The sequence below is a fragment of the Macrotis lagotis genome, chromosome 6, assembly GCF_037893015.1.
Source record: "Macrotis lagotis isolate mMagLag1 chromosome 6, bilby.v1.9.chrom.fasta, whole genome shotgun sequence".
In the NCBI taxonomy this organism is placed as follows: Eukaryota; Metazoa; Chordata; class Mammalia; order Peramelemorphia; family Peramelidae; genus Macrotis; species Macrotis lagotis.
This window is the reverse complement of record NC_133663.1, coordinates 17035926-17045154: the sequence shown is the minus strand read 5'-3', so window position 1 is coordinate 17045154 and position 9229 is coordinate 17035926. Positions and strand designations below refer to the sequence as shown.

The window sequence follows — 9229 nt, the reverse complement described above, 5'->3', positions numbered from 1 at the left end:
AAAGGCTGGGACTTGGAAACCTGGACCTCTTGTCTCATTGACCCTGGTGCCATAGATGTTAATTAATGAAAGGCATAATTTTTCAAAATAAAAATAACTGGTGTTTTGAAAGACTATGATGGTCTTGGTACAAAGTAAATACTTCTCTCATGTTTATTTTTTTCATTCATTCCCTCATGTCCTTGACTGTTGGGCTCCTAGTCAACATGCTTATTAGAGCTTTAACCAGAGTGTTTCATCTGGAGTCAGAAGAGAGGGGCCCATTGATGCAGACCTATTTATTAGAGAAGGCTTCTGTACCCCGAAGGGCAGGGAAACAGTGAGTGGTGAATATCCATGTATGTGGCCCTTGAAACCAAAGAATTCCACGAACACCTTAGCTGCTTTCCCAAGATCACACCCGTGTGAAAAGTTGTAGCTCTCTCTGGGTCGGCCTTCCTCGAAAACATCTGTTGTTGATAACATCTGGGGGCCATCCATCATTGCTTGGCTGCCTGGGCTGAACTGATTCGGGATTCCTCTCCCAAGTCCTGGATTGATTTTTGCATGCCTGCACCAGGCCAAAGTTTCGACCTGGCAAAGAGTTGTGGAATTGAGAAGACCGAGATTCGGTCTCCCCCTTCCTCATCCTGGCTCTGGGGGCCCTGGATCAGCTCTAAGGGGCAGGTAAGCAGCCCAGCAACCCTGGGAGAGGGAATTTCCATGGTGGGTGTTCCTTGCCCTGACAATTCTGTACGTCAAGACAAAAACAACCCAAACGTGTTCTGCTAGTGGTTTTTGGTTTTCAGGTTGTTTTTAACCCAATAAGCCTCATTGTTCATTTGTAGTGAGAACATCTCTGATTCTTGAATTTCCCTAATTTAAGGAGCCTCCTCAAGTGACTATAACCCTGAGCAAAGGAGCATCAGGCCTGAGCGTGTGAGACCATCCTGAGTGTGAACTTAGCCATCTGAGAAGGAAGAAGAAGGGGAAAGCAAGGTAGGCTCCCCCAGGCTAGCTCCAGGAAGGAATGAGGCCCCTTTGAAGGCTGACCTGATGCTTCCTCATCCCTGGAGAGTTTTTCACAGAATCCTGGTGTTGGAACTTGGAGGGACCTTAGAGGAACAGACCTGTCTTGGGAGGCTGGAGGTTTGGGTTCAAAACTCTCATCTGATTCTGGGTAGGTCATAACCTCTCTGGGCTCAGACAATTCCCTATAAATAGAGGGTCCTAGAAAGAACTGGAAGGGATTAGAGCTCCTTCAAATACAGATGAAGGAAATGAGACCAGAGGTTAAAAGATTATCCAAGCTCAGGGAGGGACTCTCGGTCCTCAGACTCAATCCATCTACCACAATGTTGACCACCTTCTTATCTCTGACCTATTTTACCGAGGGTCAGATCTGCACTGACAGTAGGCATACCTACTTCTCCAGAGCCTCTCTTCCCCCCTCCCCAAATTACACTAATATTTTACATATATTCATACAAGGCCAGGGAGGGTGGTGCTTGTCTTTAGCCCTGCTCGGGCCTTCAGAGTTCTAAAGTTGATTGGGTGTCCTCACTAAGGAAAGGGCAAGCTAGCCCGGCTGGGAAAGGCGCCTGGGCCAATCAGGAGGGGATAAGAAATAGGGAGACCCGAACAAGATAAGATAGGTAGAGAGGGATACATAAACATGAAGATATTTAAATACCTAGGTGACAGATACAATGACAAATGGAAATTATGTGCTTATATTATGTATAGTCTATGTGTGAGCACATACACACACACAGAGACAAATAGATGGGGATGGGGGGAGTGGAAGGAGAAGAAGGGGTGTAGAGGCAGAGCAGCAATGGTGAGAAATCCAGATTTGGGGTTGAGAATCCCTAGGTTCCAATCCTAGAGGCAGCTAGGGGGCCCAAGAAGACCTGAGTCCAAACCCTGCATCAGACACTTACTATTGTATGACCCTGGGCAAATCACTTAACCTCTGCTTTGCCATGAAAACCCCATGACTGGTGGTGGAAGGCCGTGGGTCACAGGGTCAGCTGGACTGAACAATAAAAGTTCCAGTCTTCCTACAATCTATATAATCTTTTCTTTTGGTTTTATTTGACTTGTCACAGGTCAAGTGACTTACCCAGTGTCAAGTGTTTGAAGCTGGATTTGAGTTCAAGTCTTCCTGATTCCAGAGCCAGTGCTCTATCCACTGGGCCACCGAGTTGCCCCAACCTATATGATTTTTTTTAATAATGTTACTATGTGATTTTCTTTTTTTTTTCTCTTTATAGGTTTTTGCAAGGCAATGGGGTTAAGTGACTTTCCCAAGGCCACACAACTAGGTCATTAGTAAGTGTCCGAGGCTGGATTTGAACTCAGGTCCTTGGGGGCGGCTAGGTGGTGCAGTGGGTAAAGCACCAGCCCTGGAGTCAGGAGGACCTGAGTTCAAATCTGGGCTCAGACACTTAATAATTACCTAGCTGTGTGGACTTAGGCAAGCCACTTAACCCCATTTGCCTTGCAAAAAATCATATATATACATACATATATATACATATACATATATATATATAATATGTATATATATATCTATATATACACATTGTATTGAACGCAGTCCTCCTGACTCCAGAGCCGGTGCTCTATCCATAGTGCTACCACCCCCCCCCCCAACCTATATAATCTTGAACAATTATTTAATATAATCTCCAGAAGGAGATTGGTGGCTGACAGTTGTTTATAGCAGTCAACGAAGCAAATGAACAAACACCCACTATGGACGTGCTAGGAATGGTACCAGGAAATGGAATCTGCATTGGTGGAGGGAGCTTCCACACTGGGAGTAGCACAGCCTGATGGACTCACGATTCCAAAGACAGAGAACGTAATGATAAGAATACAGTGCAAGCCTTATAACAAGTCCCACTAGACAGCACTTTTTACATTGACCAAACACTTTCTTTGCAATGACCTTGTCAGACTGGCAGGGCCAGGTCCCTGCTGGTGGTGAGAGCTGCCCATCCCGGTGTGGACGTGATGAAGGGAATGATGGTCATCAGCCCTCACTGCTGCTCTCTAAGCAGTTTCTCATCTTCCCAGGGAGGAGCCGCTCTGTGGGGTGGCCCGGTTCGTGGTGTCGAGGACAGAAGGGAACGGCACAACCGAGGCTCTGGCCCTGAGCCTTCTCTGCAGAGAGCGTGACATTCAAGGTCTCAGTGAACCATTATAAACATCACAAGCGGTTCCAGGTTGGTCATTAATGCAGACTTTATGTTCTCCCCTTCTTGGAAGCTGGAGCCTTGATTGTGAGAGAGGAGGAAGGTGGGGAGGTACCATCTTGCTAACCACTAGGTGACACTGCTAACCAAACAATCTCCTAGGAAAAGACAAGATCATGGTTCCTAGAGGAAACCCCACAAAACAATAGGTGCAGGGAAGGCCTTGGATCAGCGCTGAAAGGGCTGCCCTGGCAGGAAAACCAACGTGGGGTATACCATGCAGCAGTTGCCAGACCCACAGGCAGGAGATGCATTGAACCTTGATTCGGATGCTCATGAGCTGTGTGATTAGGAGGAAGCTGCCTCCTTGAGCCTCAGAATCTTTATTAACATCAGAATCCTAAAGCCAATTTCACCAGATAAAACCCAATCATATCTAAAAACACTCACCATCAGCTTTTATTAAGAAAGACTCTTCAGGGTTATGGTGATAATTCTCAGTTTTATGGCATTTTAGGGGCAACCACCTGCTGTTTGTATATTGGAAACTGGGGCCAACCAGAATAAACAAACTGGATGAATCTTCAAACACAACTTCCCAACACTTGGCGATCTGTGGTGGCTCCCCTTGCGCCCATCCGGAGTTCTTTCTTCTCAAGGCTAAAAAAATCTCCAGTCTTTTCCGCTGGCTCTTGTTTGACCTTGCTGACCCAGCTCCTCATGATAGGATCCCACAGTATGAGGCACACAGGCATCACATGAAGAGCTATTTCTAAACTTCTCCCCAAGGTTAGGTGTTTGTCAGTCTATGCTCACAGTCCTCCTGAAGAATGAAGGACAAGCAACATCAACAAGCCTCTATCCACAGAGGGTATCTAAACCCTTATCTCTAGGTGCTCTGCCCCAACGATTGTAATTTTTGATCACTGACAACCTTGCAATATGCCTTGAGGTTAATGGACTTAAACCCAAGTCACTCGGACTTTCATTGATTGGCCAACAATAAATAGGTCCCAGGCCAAGCCTCACTTAGCCTTTGTTTGGGCCCTAAATCCTCAGAATGAATGTAAATATCAATCACTTCTGTTTTGGTCAGAAATCCTGAGGGTCTTCCTCTCCCAGGTAGATTTTTTTTTCACTAGGTAAAAAGAGGCCATTCTTTGCCTCAGTTCTTACTTTGCCTTAATCAAACCAAGACCTTAGGTTAAAGAGAACAAAGTCTCCCACTGCACCTGGAGTCATCTCTAGTCGTCTTCCTGTATACCTGGCCACTGGACCCAGATGGCTCTGAAGGAGAAAGTGAGGCTGGGGACTTAGCACAGCCCCCCTCACTCAAATCCAGCTTATTTGCTAGTGATGGCAACAACTTCCTAATGAGAATGAAGGACAATGACAAATCCTCATTTTTACAAATGGATCAAATGGAGGCTCAGACTTGGGTGTCTTGTCTAGTGATCCTTCCTTTATCATTCAAGTACACAAGGAGCACCAACTAGGAGAAAGGTCCCAGCCTTGGTCCAAAAACAACCTTTTTTTTGAAGGGGAGAGGGGCTAAGGTGCCAGTCCAAGACCTGAGGGCTCTACCACCCACACTCAAGCATTTATTCTTGGGGGGAGAGGTGTAGATGAGAGAGCAGGGTAAAATAAAAACCACTTGTTAAAGACACAAGTTGCCACAAGTCATGGTTCTTCCCTCAGATTTACTCATTGAGGGCAGTGAAGAGGGGTAATCTGAATATAGAAATGCCAGATATTAGAAAAGCTTTTGCCCATTATTTGTGGAGCAAAGAACTGATGTTAAATTCACTAAAGTTTCACTTTTTAGCAGTCAGAAGGAAGGAAAAGAATGGAGTCAGGCCTGAATTTAGGAGGGGTGTACCTCCTTTACCAGTTTTTGGTTTTTGCAAGGCAATGGGGTTAAGTGGCTTGCCCAAGGCCACACAGCTAGGTCATTATTAAGTGTCTGAGACCAGATTTGAACCCAGGTCCTCCTGACTCCAGGGCTGGTGCTCTAGCCACTGAACCACCTAATTGCCCCTCTTCTTGACTATTGGCTAGAAAGGACTGCCCCACAGAGCTCAAACTCCTCCGAAATCTCCCTTTGAAATCCCCATCATTGCTTCTGGAAGGCAAAGACTGGGCTTTGTTCTTAGCCCCGCCATAACACTTGGCTCCCAGTAGGATCCTCACAAATCCTTATTGAATTGACTTGATGTTGTTGGCAGGACGTGGACAAGGTCCACCCAGCTGATCCTGTGCCATGAAAATCATAGTAAGACTGTCCTCCCCTTTCCTGGAGACTACACAGAGAAGGAGCCTTTGGCAGTGGTTCTCAAGTCTGCCACAATATGGTTCCAACCTACCTTTTGTGGACTCTTGCTCATCCATTTTGACTCAGCCCTCTGTCTCAGGGGCCTTTGCTCATCCTGTCCTTCATTGCTGGAATGCTCCCTGTCCCCCTCTCCCATTTCTATCTGTTGAAATTCCTTTACTTCAAGGTCCGACTTAAAATCTCATTTTGAATTCTACCTGTGACCTTGGACACGCCTCACCTCTCTGAGCCTCAGTTTCCCAACTCAAACTTGTGAGACTTGGACGAGATGAGCTTTGACGTTCGAATCAAATGAGCCTGTGAGTTTTTTCCTATGCTCCAGGTATAAGAAATGGAAGGTCGCCTCCGGTATGTTATCTTGAGACACCAAGGACAAATGGAAAGGAAATTCCTAAGGGAGTTATTTCAAGGGCTCATCCAGCCAAAGGGCCCTGGGGGCTGGGGGCAGTCCAGCCTGATTGTCCTGGCCAGTGTAGACAAGCCCTTGCCCTGTGTGGTCTTGATAATCAAGAACAAAGTGATCTCTGTAAGCAAATGATCCATTTGCAGCCATGTGTGAACTGGGTGACTGATTGAACAGAAGCCTTGGAGGTCTTCCATCTCTGGCCTGTGCTCGCTCTGAGGCTACAAAGAGAACTTTCTGTTTTCTAAAGAAAACTTTCCATTTGCCAGTGGTGAACTCAGTCCAGGGTTTGGGGGTGGCCCCGGGCCAACCTGAATGGGGTTAGGGGGCTGGGAAAATGAAACTACCCATCCTCCTCTCCTCCCACAGACATACACCACCATAACATCTTTTAGGTCACGTAAAACCTTGCCGAAGCGGACATCAGAGGAAAGCTTTAAAGGGGAAAGACAGGGAGATGGTGATGTCACCAAAACCCAGACTGTAGCCAGGAGGGCATTCTCGTGGAGGATAGGCAAGATGATCCCAGGGACCACTGTATTGTAGACTTAGAGCAGGAAGAGACATCTAGCCTAGCCTCTTGGTGTGACTTAAAAGGAAACTGAGGTACAGAGAGGTTAAAATGGCCAGCATAATTACAGGTAGAAAGTGACTGAGCCAGGACCTGAATCAAAGGCCAGGCCCCCTTTAATCACACCATTTTGAGGGCTCCCCCCAATCCCTCTTTAGAGAGCTGACTTCTGCAGGTGGAACTCTTATATTCCGACTTTGTGCTTCTCTCCCTCCCTCTGGTTTGGTTCTTATATAGGGCCTTGAGTCTTTCTTCCAAAGCCATGACCAATTCCCACCCTTGACCTCCAGGAAACTTCGGGGTAGACTGCTGTAAGTTGTATTACAGGAAGGACTTTGAGCTGAAAGCTAGAAGTGAACCCTGCTCAGTCCGTTGGTTTTCAGATGGGGAAGCCAAGGCCAAGAGACCATCTCTTGTTCTATCTCTAGGGGATCTAGAAGTCTGGACTCAGATTAAACAAACAGATGTGTTCACCTCACTCTTGCCTCAATGAAGATAGAGACCAGAAAGATTCCTGTTTTTCTATTTTTTTCTTTTGGTTTTGGTTTTTGCAAGGCAGTAGGGTTAAGTGACTTGTCCAAGGTCACAAATCTAGGTCATTATTGTGTCTGAGGCCAGATTTGAACTTGGGTCTTCCTGACTCCAGGGCGGGTGCTCTATCATGTCACCTCGCTGCGCCTCTCCTGTTTTTCTTAAATCTTCCGCACCTTGTCTTTGCAGCCCCAGACTTCACATAAGAGGTCTTTCTGGGACTTTTAGGACAACCTCTCCTTGTATCACATGATTGAATGTCTCTAACTCATTGCTGTTTGTCTTTTCTCTCTGTAGGTCTGGGTACAAATGTCAGCACTTCTTGAAAGAGAGACATGGAGAAACCTAGAGGACAAGGACACCCAGATACAGAGAAACAGAGGTGTGTAATCAGTGTTAGGATAAGAAATGTTTGTCTCCTTGGGACTCAGAAGAAAAATACTATGATTAACATCTCCTCCTTTGGCGCCTCTGGTGCGCCTTACCCCCATCCCAGAAACTAAATGGGTTTTACAGGAGAAATCATAGGTTTGGTTCATGTTGTTTCATGCACTCTGTGGGAGGCACTATCCCTGACCTATTCGATTTATTTCCTCTCTGAGGCAAATCCTGAACAGATACCCCTAGACATGTGACCAATGTTCAGCAAAATCTGTCTTAGGTAAGAAGAGTGTACATTAACTCTTGTTTCTCTGCTAAATAAACAGAGGTCAGATGATCTGGACAGGCTTATTATATGTGAATGAACACTGGACATGGAGTCCAAAGCCTTGAGTTCACATCACATGTTTGCTAGGTGGGTGCTAGCTCCACTGGGTAGATGACCTCAGGCAAATGTCAACCTCAATTTCTTTACTCGGATGTAGTGAGAATAATAAAAGACCTTTTCCCCTAGGTGCAAGCCTCCCGGAGAGGTACTTCCTTGAGGAGAGGGGAGAAAGGGATGAATATCCTCATTTCTCTTATCCAGTTGAGGTGGATATTTCGAGAAGTTTGAATGTTGAGGATTGGGGAGGGTATAGCAGTCCCATTCAAAAGTCAGAGAGGCCAATGAAAGAACCAGCTCATGAAATGGTTGCTATCATGGATGGAGAGTCAGAACGTGGGGAGGGGCCATGGTGGGCAGAACATTTCCATGGAAGATTGCCCCTGACATTCCTTGAAGAGTGATTATTGGGTCACAAGGACCATGCATGTCCCTTGGAAGAATTGGAGATAGACCCAAGAGAACAGGGCAGTAAGTGTGGATTCTTTTTATGGATGGATAAATTAAGCTCACACTGTTTTAGAACCTTAGGGCCCCAAGCACTTGTTGAGGGGAAACTAGTGAGTACCTTTCCTGAAGGATAGATGAAGAAGTAAATTCTTGTATTACATGAAGTTGGGAGTAGTGAGTCAAGTAAAGAATGAAGGAAATAAGCCCTTAATAAGCACCTATTGTATATCGGGGACTACACTAAACACTTTACAAATTTATCTATTTCATTCTCAGAACTCTGGGATATCACTATCCCCAGTTTCCAGTGGAAGAAATGGAGGCAGATAGCAGGGAGCCGGTGAGTATCCAAGCCTGGATTTGAGCCTGTCTTCTTGACTCCTGGTCCAATGCTCTATGTCTTATGGTGACCCTAGCAGCCACAGACTACTTTTGAGCAATTTGTGTCTCTGGTTCTGGCATCCTGTCATTCTGTGGGATGCCCCTGGAAGGGCTGACTCTACTTCCAGCTCCAAACTCCATCCCTCCAGGGTCCTGATCACAAAAGCCAGGTCAACACCGTAGGATCTCTGTGACTTTCTTTGTGTGTCTGGCCCATATGTCTGGGCAGTTACTGGGTAACTAGCTGAGATAATAAAATATTGATCAACAGATAGGGTTGTCTGTCCATGCCTAACCCTCCAGAGAGAGCTAGCTCATTATCATTTCTCTCAAGGCCCCAGATACCATCAGGAGGTAGAAGAAGGCCTTCTGGTCACTCTCTTGATAAAAGTATGCTTCATTTGGTTGTCCAGTAGAACAGTGGCAAGGGGGAAGGGGGCCCTAAATCTGGAGCCTTGAATTCTGCCTCTGCCACTGTGTCACTTTGGGCAAATAACTTCAGAAATATCTGGGTCTCATGTTCTCTTCTGAAGGTGAGATGAGGGAGCACTGACATGGGGGGAACCTTGCTATTTCCCACCCAACTCTCAAGCTAAAATCCTATGAGGAAATC

The 9229-nt window shown here is 46.1% G+C and overlaps 1 long non-coding RNA gene across 1 annotated transcript; it reads left to right on the top strand.

Annotated features, from left to right (window-relative positions):
* The first annotated feature begins 560 nt into the window (after nucleotides 1-560).
* Nucleotides 561-8820, top strand: LOC141491587 (uncharacterized). Its single transcript, XR_012469657.1, has 5 exons — nucleotides 561-666; nucleotides 866-978; nucleotides 3064-3212; nucleotides 7317-7401; nucleotides 8512-8820. It is a non-coding gene; the product is annotated as an uncharacterized LOC141491587 (long non-coding RNA).
* The last annotated feature ends 409 nt before the right edge of the window (nucleotides 8821-9229 follow it).